We start from the raw sequence: 15,534 nt of genomic DNA, 5'->3' as shown, positions 1-15,534 counted from the left end.
ACACACACACAAAGAGACCGGCTCATCTGCCAAAGACCAAGTGGCAAATGGCAGCTTTATTAAGCATAAGTCGGGTATATATACTGTGGGGCAAAAAGATACCAGCCCCCCATCAGGATCAAGGAAAGAGAAAAGTCAGGGGGCCGCATCCAAGGTCGGAGAGCAGCTGAACAGAGAAAAGAGGAAGCCAGGTGGGCATGCTCAGGCTCAGAGAAAAGCTGACCCAGGAACCTTGCCTGCGGGCGAGAACCTTGCTTGCAGGTGGAATTACCATGACAGAAGAGTTTTCTCTGAGCTACACCCTTGGGCTGTAGGTAAAATTAACATAACAGGAGAGGGCAGTTCTATGCTATATCCTCAAGCTGATGCAATGAAACCAAAAAGCAAAATAGCCCTACATAGCGCCTCAGAAAAAATAGGAAACCTGTGTACCTACAGATTTATCCCATTATATTTCATTAAAAACATTTACATCAGAAATAGTATTAACAAAATGAAGTCAAAAATCAAAAGCCAAAAGGATGAAGATACCCTGCCCATACAAATACCAGTTAATACTTCATATTATAGAAAACCTGTAAAATCAAGGAAGAATAAAGTCAACAGAATAATATGAATAATTTAAACTTCATCACAGAAAATTTTATGAAGAAGTTACAAGGTGATTAGAAATAAAAATAAATTATATTTAACTTATAAGCAATTACTTCCTTTACGATATGTATACAATAATGTATAATGAGTATTTTATGTAAATTTTCCTTAAGCAATACATTTACATACACATTTTTATTTACCTTCTTAAATTTTAGGAAAATCAATAGATTTTAAACATTTAGGTATGTTTAAACATATGATGTACTGAAAGTCTGTAATATGTCCTTGGGTCTTAGTGAAATAAATCATCCCAAGGTTAGGTTATTTCTCAGGTTAATTTTGAAAAATTAACAGTTTTAGAATCATTTCTTTCAGTAAATTGTCAGATCCAGTCATTGTAAAGAGAGTGTTGTTTTCCATTCAAGGCAATTAATCCTTTCTGTCTGATATAAAATAAGTCTCCTGTAGAAATAATTTTAAGAAGGGGATATAAACATAAAAGCATCTTTGCCTGTGAATGTTGTACATATACACTAGTGTAGCTAGGTGGGATGAAGCATGTTTACATTTCTTTCCATCAGTTTGTGATACAGTTATAAGAAATTGAATTTATTACAAAATGGAGTCTTTAAAATGATCAAGATATTCACAACTGCCAAATTTAGAACATAATTTTTTTTCAGTGAATGGAATTTTATAGACATTACAGGAGATCAAATGTCATATAAGCATCAAATACTAGCATATGACTTAACAGTATATCTTTGATCCTGTCAGATCTATGATTTTGACATGAAAATCATCTCCAACCTCCAATATCTGATGTTAACAAGATCCTTGTTGCTGTGACAAAAAGATTTAAAATCACTGAACTGATGGCTACCTCACTGAATTTATCTTATAATCTCTTCTACCTGGGAGTTTTGCTTTCATTCTTGTACATTTGTTTTACCTCTGTGTTTTATCATGTCAGCCTTTGAGATATTAATTGTTCCATTGTAATCTGGATGAATAAAAGAAAACTCATGAAGTATCAAATAATTAAAGGAAGAATGATATATCGTAGTAGCATGATTGAGGTGTTACTGAATGCTGAGCACTTCTTTCAGAAATAAACATGTGAAATCACACACACACACACACACACACACACACGTGTGTGTATACAAAACATCTTCTTTTATTTTACTTGCTGCTCTGCGATATGGTTCATTTAGATAAGACTTCCTGTTAAACAGTATAACCTCAGTTGATTTCTCAAGATTCAAATTATGAAATCAGTGAGCTAATTAGTATATTTGACCTCCCCTGACTTTCACATCTGCTGCATGGAACTCACATGTAGGAAAACACACCAGTGACAAAAAAACTAAACAACAACAACAAAACAAACAAGCAAAAACCACCAACTTTCCATGGTTTCCTACCACCTTCTACTTAGATATGGCCAATCTTGTGGAAAATTTGTGTCCAATAGAAATGATTCTATCTTGCAAGACTAAAATATATGTCTATGCAACTTAGCTTCTGTATTTGATCTTTTCCATAAATCCAGGAAGTTTCTTTCTAGTCTTTGAGTTCTGTGAAACCATGGCAAATCTAGGAACTATCAGGGTCAATGGAGATCCAAGTAACAGTTGAAGGTCATGTAAACTTTCAATTGAAAGTACTGCTGATTTATTTGTAATAGTCAGAATCTGTAAATAACCTAGATGTCCCTTAACTGGCATATGGATAAAAAAAATTGTGACACCTTTACACAATGGAGTTTTACTCATCTGTCAAAAACAAATGACATCATGAAATTCATAGGCAAATGGAGAGAACTAGAAATAAATATCCTGAGTTTGCAAACCCAGACCTAGAAAGAAAAATGTGAAATGTACTCACTTAGAAATGGATATTGGTGTAAAATAAAGGATAAAGAGGCTATAAACCACAGCCCCAGAAAGGTTAGGTAACAAGAAGAGCCCAAGGTAGGGGATACATGGATCTCCCTGAGTGGGGAAATAGAAGACGTTGTGGGTGGACTGGAGTCTGGCAGAGACAGGAACATGAGTGATAGGCAGGAGGGTATGGGGGAGAGGAATGAAAGAGATGACAATAAAAAGGGGACATTTCAGGGTTAGAAATCTACAAGGATGAACCCAGCTAAGTCTGCTAGCAATCTGCGATACATAACCTGAACTGGGCATTTCCTTCAGCAGGTAAGACTTCAACACAGCCTCATACACATCACTGACCTAGTATGTACTGTCTATGGATTGTGCTGGGGGTAAGATGGTACAGAAATTGTAGTAGTGGACAAAGACCAGTCTAAGACCGATGCCATGAGAGTGAGCCCTCCCAGGACACTGTCTAGAATGCCAGGACCCACAGATTTGATGGTTCAGAAACTTAGACTAGAACCAAACATGGCTGGAGAAAAATATCAATGCAGTGATGCTTACGGATTTTCTGCTAAACTCAGATTGGTGCCTACCCCAGTTGTCATCAGAGAAGCATCATCCAGTAACTGGTAGAAGCAGATGCAGAGACTCATACCAAACATTAGCCTAAGCACGGCGAATCCTGTAGAAGAGATGGAGGAAGGATTGGAGGAGCTTGAGGGGTCAAGAACAACACAATAAAATCCCCAGAGTCAGTTAAGTGGCCTCAGAAGGGCTCACAGAGACTGAAATGGCAACCAGAAAGCCTGTATGGGACTGATTTAAACCCTCTGCATATATGTGGCAGTTGTGTAGCTTGTTCCTTTTGTGAGGCTCCTAACAGTGAAAATATGGCCTATCTCTGAGTCTTTTGTTATCTTTTGGGACCCTGTTCTGAATATTGGGTTGCCTTGACCAGCCTTAATACAATGGAGGTGCCTAGTCCCACTGCAAATTGACATGCCTTATTTGTAGATATCTATGGGAGACCTCCCAGTTTCTAAATAGAAATGTAGGAGGAGTGGAAGGTAGTGGGCAGAAGGGGTAGGAGGAATGGACTGGGAAGAAAGAGGGGAAACTGTGGCTGGGCTGTAAAAGAGATAGATAGATAGATAGATAGATAGATAGATAGATAGATAGATAGATAGATAGATAGATGGATATGGATGGATGGATGGATGGATGGATGGATGGATGGATGGATGGATAGATAGATAGATAGATAGATAGATAGATAGATAGATAGATAGATAGATAGATAGACAGACAGATGTTTTTAAAAAGTGCTGCTGAACCAGATTTCAAATGATTTCAATTGCAACCTCACAGTCAGGTGAGTGGAAGTCCCAAGATCATTTTCGTGGCCAGCCAGGTAGATAGGCATAAAGCCTCCTTTCATGGGGTTCCTGACAACAAAACAGGTATTATCCTTATGTGTGCTAAAAGGTTTCTGAGACAAAGTTAACACTCGGAGAAGATTAATTTCTCTAACTAATTAATTTTTCTAACTAGGCTTCTATATTAGGCAGGTCCATTTCTTTTACCTGGTATTTCTCTAAGTTCACATTTATAACAGAAATACAAAGAAAAATGAATTCTAGGTATCAGATCTTTTGAGCATTTAAGAATATAACCTTATAGAGAAAGTTATAAAATAGCGAGAAAGGCTTTACTCCCTATGTCTTATCGCTGTCTGACAACGCAAGCCAAGAACTGAACTGGATAAAATATAAACTGACAGTGCAGTTATTTATAAAATCTTAAATATCAGCTCAAAGGTCTTTAAAACATCTGCAGCCATACGTAAAGGCATTCCTATTATATCACCGTGTAATCTTCTGAAAAGGATGGCGTTTGAAGACTCATATTTAAGCTGTAGATTCTGACAACTGCCTAAAGCTGTTGTTCACCTCTAGTTAAAAAAGAAAGTTGCAGACCAAGTCCTATGCCATCATTCAGTGAGAAACAGGACTTGCAGGAACTGTGCTGTGAACAAAAGCGGCAGGAAAAACGTGCACTGTGCTAAAATATGTATATAAATACTTTGTTTCCATGCTGTCACTGCTGGTTTCCATTTAATGCTGTTCAATATAACTTTCCTACAGTGAAAAGCATAACAATATAATGGTTTCCAATCAGAAATTTAGAACTTATTAATATTGAAGATTATTAATATTCACTTGATGAAGAAAAACATTACAGAAGATTGAAGCTTTGAAGAGTATGTTCCTTTGACCATACACCAGACCGATAAAAATTATATCCCCTCTTCCAGAAGAACTTATTTGACAGCATGTTGATTTGTGTTTGAATCTTTATATATGTATTTACATAGACATACATACATAAGAGAAAATCCTCATTATGTTATTTGTGTCAAAAACAGAGATTTGTTGCTGCGTAAGTAGCTAGAACAAGTGGACAAATGAGAGCTCAACCCTGAATCAATTATTCATGCCATCCTTTGTAAGTCTTGGTGAACTTTGTAGAAAGGGATGAAAAGAACAGTTAAAAATGAAGAAAAAGATATGTAAAATAATTATTTGAGAGCAACAGCTATTTGAATCTTACACTCTCAGAAGTAGTTAGAAATACCTGTACTATGAGTTACAAGAGTGGTCCAGTGGCTACATGTCTTAGGTAGAGTTTTTATTGCTGTGAAGAAAAGCCATGATTATAACAACTCTTATAAAGGAAAGACTTAAATTGAGGTGACAGCTTAGATACAGAGGTTTAGTCCATTCTCATTATAGCAGGGAGCATGGTAGCATGTAGGAAGACATGCTGCTGGCTACATCTTGAGAAGGCAACAGGAAGTGGACTGTAACAGTGGGAGTAGTTTGAGCATAGGAGACCTCAAAGCCTTGTTTGAACTAAATGAGCCAGTTTTATGACTCTGGGAAAGACAATACTTGAGATCAATCAGAGGGTGGTTGAAGGGGAGGTGGAAAGATAAAGGGTGGTATAAATGAAATGCATTACATACATATGTGCAACTGTCAAATACAATTACTAAAACTTTGAAAAATGTTTATTACAAAAAGTAGTCATGTAATTTAATTTTTAACAATGGGGTACATGCAATGGAACCTAGTGGTGATATCAGAACAAAAAATCAAATTCATGAAACATCTAAAAGCATTTCTTCGTATGGAATACACTCTTGTATCTGCCTCTGTTCTGCAAAGTACATTTTGAACTTAATGTAGACTATGAGTCTTAAAAATTATCAATTTAATTTTATCTAAAAAGTAATTTAAATATATTTAATCTTGCTAAGAATTTATATCACTTGTGCTGATATTACAATTTGAGATTTAATAGATGGGCAATTATCAATTCCTAATATCACCCAGATAAGTCACGTTTTACTGTCTTCAGCGTAAAGCTATCTAGGCCATCCATATTTTAATTAAAAATACTGTGAAACTTCTCAGTGACATCTGAAAGCTCTGACTATATGCCAGTGCTCATCTGTGCTTGGTAACTTTGTGTCAGCTTAACACAAGTAGGAGTCATTAGAGAGGAGAAATTTCCTGTTAGGATAAGGCCTCAGTAAGATAGGGCTATAGACAGGATGATGTGGTGTTTTAAAAATTAATGATTGATACAGGAGAGTGAAGCCTAGTGTAGGTAGGGCCACCCTTCAGCTAGTGGTTCTGAGTTCTAAAGGAAAGTAGAGTGAACAAGCCACGGAGAGAAATCCTGTAAGCAGCAATATTCCATGGCATCAGCTCCTGCCACCGGGTTTCTGACCTGCTTAGTTTTTGTCCTGACTTTCCTTGATGATGAACTGTGAAGTGGAAATGGAAGCTGAAAAACTCTTTCCTCTTCATATTCCTTTTGTCATGATGTTTCATCGAAGCAACAGGAACTCCAAGACACCATTTTTAAAAAATATTAAAATTTTACAAAACTTTGAAAGTGAAAATAAAGCAATAAGAAACTAGAAAGGATATAATATAAGCATACTATGCATTGCAATTTCTAGTACTCAGTTTTTATATCAATGAAATACAACATAGTTAATTTTATGTGAAATATGAATAGCTATTCTGTTTATCAAATATGAAATTAAACATTCTTGAATTTGGAATAAAATAATTTCTATGTGTTGAATCTAAATGATGAAGTAAGGCCCATAGTTTTATTCTACTGTAGAATGGAAGTCTCTGGTTCAGTTTTAAATTTGTTTTTTCCTTCTTTCAAAGTAACTTTAGCTAAATAATCAAAATATTACGCCTATAAATGGAATCACTCAATTAAAAGGTACTTATATATACTTATATATAATTGGCTTTATTTATATTTACTTTCATTATGGAAAATATTTTTTGCAAACCATTCTTAACGAGACAAATTGCTGAGTTCTAGTACAACTATTCAAAATTCTATGTAATTCATAAAAACGTAAAGTGAAACAAGAGTTACATTGATTCCTATCAGACTGTTTTCATCAATTTATTACTGATGTGTCAGTACTGGAGGTTTCACCTTCAAGTATAGACTACAATCTCCCAGTAAAAGATCTAATGTAAACTACTTTATATTCTATTAAAAACCCTTCTAAGGATGAGCTCTTTCCATTTTAAAATAGTCACTTCATACCTTAAATTCATCTACAACACAAGATTGGGGAAATGTAAGCATAGATAATTGAGATGGTATACTGACGGCCACGTGTTTGTGACCCTGGAAATTGCAATGGATTATATTCAAATCAGATAAAGTGATAGCAACATTTTAATCACATTTATTAATATAACATGCTGCCATTATAATATAGCAAGATGGGTATTGAAAAGATCATATACAGACAGTAGACAATTGAAAAACAGAGTAAAGAACTATTTAAAAAGAAGAAATGGCTGGTTTTTTCTTTATCAGAACACCATTATGTAAAAAACAAATAACCTGCAGCTCATGAAATGTAGACAATGATAAAGAGGTGCTCTTTACATATTAAACAATAGCATTTAGGGTTCAACTATGATGTAATTCAGATTAAGATTATTGATCAAATGGCTAATAACTGAGAGGCCACATAAATCTCGCAGGGATAGTTCTCCATGAGAAGGTAACTAGGAATGAAATTGGAACTGAAAAGATTTTAGATAAGCTCAGTCAAGGGGCATAGAATGCCAAATGAAACTAGGCCACCTTTAAGTGTACACCACACACTTGTTTTCATTATGTAGATGTGTTAATTCCAGAAGATCATGGGTTTCACTTTTTATGCCATAAAAACCAATGGCCACAGCTGCTTTCACACCTGAACGATAGAAATGTAAATCAAACATGATACAGGCCTGGGGAGATGGCTCAGTATGAACCATCTGCTCTGCAAACATGAAGCAGAGACAAGTGAATCTGAGTGGCTACCTACCAATCTAGCAAAATCAGTGAGTTCCATCTTTGGTGAGATTCTTCTTTAAAAAGCAAGCAAACAAATGAACAACAACAACAAAAAAAACACTCCAGTAAAGGAAAAAAGCAGAAGATATATCAATCTCTGACCTTCACAGATGAAAGCATTGGTATATATATATCCTGTGTGTATGTACACACAAACCACACATGCACACATGAGCACACACCACACACACACACACACACACACACACACACACACACACACACACACAGGTCATCAACCATACAAAAGATTTGTGGCTGGAGAAACAGTTCAACAACTAATGCACTTGCCATGAACATTAAGTTGTGAGTTTGAGTTCCCTAAGCCCATCTGCAAACAGTGCTGTAACAATTGCTAAACATTGCCTAACATTGCTATGTGAACATAGCAATATATATCAAATATATATATCAAATAGACTCTGTTTTGAACAGGTTCTCCTCCAACACCACCAGCACCATTGTACATGAGCATCCCTGCACAGAAACAAATGCTCACACACAGGCAAACAGGAACACATACATGCAAACACACATACATACAAAAATTTCTTTTATAATACACTATGACTAAATTCATGTACTTGTTACTTGATGAATCCAAGAAGGGAAAATGGATTTAATTTTAGTTGTGCATCAGATCTTGCGAGGTATAATTTCAGAAACAGGCTATGCAGGCGTGGCAGTTATAGTGAACTCAAATTAGAAAATGATGAAGTAAAATCTACTGTTATTGTTCAATGCCAGCTCACATCATCTATAACATTTTAAAAAAATATATATCACACATTTTCATGGCTAAAGATTACTTAGCACCATCATAGCTCTTATATTTAATTAGCAAAATTGCTCCTTTGGGTTAAAATTCCACATTCATCAATGATAATTTTATGCCTTTTCAATCTAATCTCAGTTGTGATTTAATTTGTCAAAATATCATCAGCTTAGCTAAAATCCTGACTAATTATGGACCATTTTTCTCTGTTTTACTGTTCTCAAACAGAGACATCATTTGTGATTCCAACAATGAAATCTCATTTTTTTGAATTAACATGATTTTAAAAATTTGGAATGAAGGATTTTCTCATAAATGTGTATTGTAGTTAAATCTGGGTGTCAAGGAAAACCTTGGTACCTTATTTGGTTTTTTCTCATGTGTGGGTAATGATGGCTTAAATTTATGGAAATATTATCACTTAAGTAGACATCCTAAAGTCTGCTGACATTGTAAGCTACTAATTAGATAAATAAGTTGCCACGCTAATTTGTCCTTTTGAGGAAATTTTTGAAATTTTATATAGTTTTCAACTGTTGTATACGTGTGAAACCTAACAGGATTACCATTTTATTCCCAAATAAGTATTAGTATTTTTTTAAAAATAATTTTTGCATTCTTCAAGTTTTTAACAATTTTCTCATTTTTTATTTGCCCCTGAATCGCTCCTCTTTGGAAATATACCTCTGTTATCTCTTATGTATATCTATGCTTTCTTGTTTATAGTTATACCTTATTTTCTAGCTTGCTCTCATTCAAAATGTGACTATGACATTTTCTTTCTTTCTTTTTTTTTCTTTTTCTTCTTTTGTTTTTCTGAGACAAGGTTTCTCTGTAGCTTTGGAGCATGTCTTGGAGCCAGGCTGGTCTCAGACTCAAAAAGATCTGCCTGTCGCTGCCCCCCAAGTGCTGGGACTAAAGGAGTATGCCACCACCTCCTGACTACATTTTCTTGATATTTAATCAGAGAAGGTTCCATCTTCTTGTGTCTCTTATTGTAGCCATAATGTCTAATATTTTTCTTTTGGAAGTTGATACAATAGTTAAAAATTAAGTGCAGAAAAGGAAGGAAAGGCATTTAGCTTTTGAACCAGTAAGACTGTATGTAGAGTTTGCATTTGGAGCACTTAGTTTTTTTGAACAACAATGACCAGGCACTTAGAGTAAAGAAACACATCAGGGTCCTGCCAGTGAAACACAGTGACAGAAAAGGAAATTTCTGATTCTTCCTGGCGGCTATTTCATCCTACCTCAAAGTCCCAGACCCAAACAATCCTCTAGGAAAAATGATATCAGTAAAATAGACTCCAGTTCCTCTGTCCATAAAAGTTTCTTACACATTCATGACTCAAACTTAAATTTCAAACAAGTGTCAAAAACCCATGTTCTAAACTAGAAGGCAAAAATGATATGGATATTCAGTATATGTGTGGTTTCTCTTGGTTGATAAATAAAAATTCTTTTGGCTAATAACTTAGCAGAGTAAAGTCAGGTGGAAAGTCTGAACAGAGATCTATTGAGAGAGTAGTCAGAGTCAAGGGGACACCTTGTAGTTGCCATAGGAGACAATTACTACAGCCTGAATGTGCTACATAGGTTAATAGAAATGGATTAATTTAAGTTATAAGAGCTAGCTATAAATAGGCCTGAGTCACTGACCAAACAGTTTTGTATTTAATATTGCTTCTATGTGATTATTTGGGCCTGGGTGGCCAAGAACAAAACAGCAGTCTCCCTTTTACAAAGAATTACAAGCACAGCAGAGGGAGGAAAAGGAACTCATAGATAAATACAGAATTTCTTCCCCACTGGGAGATGGGTATATTCACTGGAATTAGATAAAATGTACCTTTAATGTGAGTGCAGCCTTCATAATACTCTGTGACTACTTCCATGATTCCTTTTATTTATTGGTATCTTATTTGTGAAAATGCTTAGATTAGGTTTTCATTTAATTACTATAGCCTTAATTCAGTACAAAATAATAAATGAGGTCAGAAAGCTATTTTCATCATAGTAGCATTAGCTCAGGAATTTTCTACTATAGTGTATCAGCAACCCACATTTGTAAGGTGCAGAATGAATTCCACAAGAACATTTTATCCATCATAGCTTATCATGCATAAAAACTTAAAGTATTATAATTTGTTTTCTTCACTTGTGATTATGTTTTATCTCCAAGATATTTAGTTTTGAGAGAGAAAGAAATTAAATTGGTATTACATTGTGTTTGTTCTGTATAATGTACTTTTGGAAGGAAAAGTCCTTCAAAACCCTTTATATTTCCTAACATTTCTCCAATGGTTGATTGAGAAGGGCCAGGTTATAATCTTTCAAGGGCAGCTCTACATTTATTGGATCCTATCTGCAAGACCTAGTAATTGTTAGCAGACTCTGCCTTGCTTTCCACTTTCCTCTATTTCATTTGTAGTAAGGTTAAACTACCGAGAAAAGTAAATATCTTATTGTATTTACACCAGGAAACAGTCCTCTCTCTCTCTCTCTCTCTCTCTCTCTCTCTCTCTCTTTCTTTCTCCCCCTTCCCTCCCTCCCTTCCTCTTTCTCTCTGTGTGTGTGTCTGTCTTTCTTCCTCTTTATCCTCCACTTTTCTCTTTCCTTCCTTTCCAGACATGTTAACACCTCTTCCTTCTCTTCATTCTCCCCCTTCCTGTACAATGGATTTCAACATTTTGAATTCTGAACAATTATTGAAGAATACAAAATAATGTTAAAGTTCCCAAGTAAATCTTTAATACAAGTCACCCTGGATTTTATGCTTTTTAACTCCAAATATTCTGTTTGATAACACCACAATGGAAAAAAAATAGATGATATTCCTCTGAAAGCTACTTTCAATCAGTTACAGTAATGTTTACATTCAAACTCATATAGCAAACATGTCATAATTTTGATTTGAGAGTATTTTGTTTTAGCTTTTGAGAACAAAACATCTTTACTTGAAGTCAAATTTTGAATTTTGATAAAGTTTTAAGAAATTTACTGCTTTATTTGAAGCTTAAATAAAACAATGTTAATACAGTATTTGATAACTCTCCTGAATATTTCTCTAGAAACCACGTATCCGCCCAGCTTCCATCCAGAGGGCCATCGGAGGGGTGAGTGTGCTTCGGGCCCGCGACAGGGGCCCTGCGAGGAGGAGCTAGGACTTTCCCCGACCCCATAGACTCCCAGGTCAGCCTGCTCTGCTGGATCCACCCTGCTAGCGCCTCTGCCAGCCATCCCAGCTTCCATCCAGAGGGCCATCAGAGGGGTGAGTTTGCTTTGGGCCTGTGGCAGGGGCCCTGCGAAAAGAAGCTCGGTCTTTCCCCGACCCCATAGACTCCCAGGTCAGCCTGCTCTGCTGGCTCCACCCTGCTAGCGCCCCCGCCAGCCATCCCAGCCTCCAGCCAGTGGGCCATCGGAGGGGTAAGTTTGCTTCAGGCCAGCAGCAGGGCGAGGAGGAGCTCGGACTTTCCCCGACCCCATAGACTCCCAGGTCAACCTGCAGTGCTGGTTCCACCCTGCTAAACTCTCCCGCCAGCCATCCCAGCTTCCATCCAGGTACAAATTTCTATATTTCTCCCCTCCCACTGGGGCCATAAAATTTCCCCAGCTCAGCTGCCTTGCATACTGGGCCTGCTCTGTAGGTGCATCCCGGAAAGAGGGAGTGCCTGTGCTTCAATAACCTGCCTGAGGAAAGGTAGGCATTCTATCAGTGAACTCCCTGCCCAACAAGGGAACCTGACCTGCTACCAGAAGTTCCAATAGAGAGCATTTGAATGAAGAGATTGGTAGACGCCAAGGCAAGACCTCCTCCAACAATCTGAAAAACAACATGAAAACACCAGATCCCAACGAACCTACAACAGAAGGATTTGAACTCTCTAACCCAGATGAAGTGGAAAAAAGTGCCATTGTGAAAGCAATAGAGTCCCTTAAACAGGATATGAATAACTCCCTTAAGGAACTGGTCGAGAAGTATTACAAAAATTTGAAGAAATGAGTATAGAAATGGATGAGAAATATAACAAAAAGTTTGAAGAAATAAGTAAATCTGTGAATGATACCCTGAGAAACCAAGAAAAAACAATCAAACAAGTAAAGGAAACAGTCCAAGAATTGAAAACTGAAATGGAGGCAATGAAGAAAACACAAAACGAGAACCGGCTGGATATGGAAAACCTAGGTAAACGAGCGGAGACTACAGAATCAAGCATAACCAATAGAATACAAAAGATAGAAGAACGAATCTCAGATTCTGAAGATACCATAGGGAAAATAAATGCTCTGGTCAAAGAAAACAGCAAATTCAACAAATTCTCTTCACAAAACATTCAGGAAATCATGGAAAACAATAAAAAAACCAAATCTAAGAATAATAGGGATTGAAGAAGGAGAAGAACTGCAGATCAAAGGCCCAGAAAATATATTTAACAAAATTATAGAAGAAAACTTTCCAATCTAAAGAACGATATTCCTATGAAGGTTCAAGAAGCATACAGAACGCCGAATAGACTGGATCAAAAAAAAAGTCCCCTCGCCATATAATAATCAAAACATAAAACATCCAGATTAAAGAAAGAATATTAAGAGCTGCAAAGGAAAAAGGTCAAGTGACTTATAAAGGTAAACCTACCAGGCTTACACCAGACTTCTCTATGGAAACCATGAAAGCCAGAAGATCCTGGATAGAGGTACTGCAGAAACTAAGAGACCATGAATGCAAACCCAGACTACTATAACCAGCCAAGCTATCATTCACTATCAACGGAGAAAACAAAATATTCCAGGATAAAAATAAATTTAAACAATTCGTAGCCACAAATCCATCCCTACAGAAAGTAATAGAAGGAAAATCGCAACCCAAGGAATCCAACATTGCCATCACTGCCTACAATAACCCAGACATCTAGCGACCCTTCACACCTACAACTCAAAGAAGAGAAACACACAAACTCTACTACACACACACACACACACACACACACATAATAAATGGAATCAACAACCACTGGTCATTAATATCACTTAATATTAATGGACTCAAATCATCTATAAAAAGGCACAGACTTAGAGACTGGATAAGAAAACAGGATCCAACATTCTGCTGTTTACATGAAACACACCTCAACCACAGAGATAGATATCTACTCAGAGTAAAGGGTTGGGAAAAGGTTTTCCAAGCAAACGGACCTAAAAAACAAGCTGGTGTGGCCATTCTAATATCTAACAAAATTGACTTCAAACTAAAATCAATCAGAAGAGGTGGAGATGGACATTTCATACTCTTAACAGGAACAATTAATCAGGAGAAAGTCTCAATCCTGAATATCTACGCCCCTAATATAAAAGCACCCACTTATGTAAAAGAAAAACTTTTAGAACTCAAGGCAGTCATCAAACCACACACACTAATAGTAGGAGACTTCAACACACCTCTCTCACCAATGGACAGATCAAACAGAAACTCAACAGAGAAATAAGAGAATTGCTAGAGGTAATGAATCAAATGGACTTGACAGATATCTATAGAACATTCTACCCAAAAAGGAAAGAATATACCTTCTCGAAAATTGACCACATACTCGGTAACAAAGCAAACTTACACAGATACAAAAAAATATTAGTAATCACCTGTGTCTTGTCGGATCACCACGGAATAAAGTTAGAACTCAATAACAATTCGAATTCCAGAAAGCCTACAAATGTGTGGAAGTTGAACAGTCAACTACTGAATCATCCTTGGGTCAAGGAAGAAATAAAGAAAGAAATTAAAGTCTTCCTTGAATTTAATGAAAATAAAGACACAACATACTCAAACCTATGGGACACAATGAAAGCAGTTCTAAGAGGAAAGTTCATAGCGCTAAGTGCCCAATTAAAGAAAACGGAGAAAGCATATATTGGAGACTTAACAGCACACCTAAAAGCTCTGGAAAAAAAAGAAGCAGACTCTCCCAGGAGGAGTAGAAGATTGGAAATAATAAAATGAGGGCTGAAATCAACAAAATAGAAACACAGAAAACAATCCAAAAAATCAACGAAACAAAAAGTTGGTTCTTGGAGAAAATCAACAAGATTGACAAACCCCTAGCCAAACTAATCAAACGGCAGAGAGAGAACACTCAAATTAATAAGATCAGAAATGAAAAGGGGGACATTACAACAGACACAGTGGAATTTCAGAGAATCATTAGATCTTACTACGAGAGTTTATATGCCACAAAGTTGGAAAATGTACAAGAAATGGATTGGTTTTTAGATAAATACCATTTACCAAAGTTAAATCAAGAGCAAGTGAACAATCTAAATAGACCTGTTAGTCGCGAAGAATTAGAAGCTGTTATCAAAAACCTCCCCACCAAAAAAAGTCCAGGTCCAGATGGTTTCAATGCAGAATTCTACCAGAACTTCCAGGAAGAGCTAATACCTATACTCCTTAATGTATTCCACAATATAGAAACAGAAGAATCATTGCCAAACTCTTTTTATGAAGCTACAGTTACCCTGATACCAAAACCACACAAACACACAACCAAGAAAGAGAATTACAGACCAATCTCACTCATGAACATTGACGCCAAAATACTCAATAAAATACTGGCAAGCCGAATCCAAGAATACATTAGAAAAATTATCCATTAAGATCAAGTGGGCTTCATCCCAGAGATGCAGGGCTGGTTCAACATACTCAAATCTATCAATGTAATCCATCATATAAATAAATTGAAAGAAAAAAACCACATGATCATTTCATTGGATGCTGAAAAAGCATTTGACAAAATTCAACACCCCTTTATGTTAAAGGTGTTGGAGAGA

At 36.3% G+C, this 15,534-nt stretch overlaps 1 protein-coding gene across 4 annotated transcripts in view; it reads right to left on the bottom strand.

Moving 5' to 3' along the window:
- Cdh18 (cadherin 18) overlaps window positions 1-15,534 on the bottom strand; it is an 840,836-nt gene that overhangs the window by 323,772 nt on the left and 501,530 nt on the right. The window lies entirely within an intron of this gene.

This window comes from Myodes glareolus, chromosome 15 (assembly GCF_982192425.1).
Source record: "Myodes glareolus chromosome 15, mMyoGla1.1, whole genome shotgun sequence".
In the NCBI taxonomy this organism is placed as follows: domain Eukaryota; kingdom Metazoa; phylum Chordata; class Mammalia; order Rodentia; family Cricetidae; genus Myodes; species Myodes glareolus.
The sequence above is the reverse complement of the archived record's forward strand: the minus strand, read 5'-3'. Positions and strand labels throughout refer to the sequence as shown.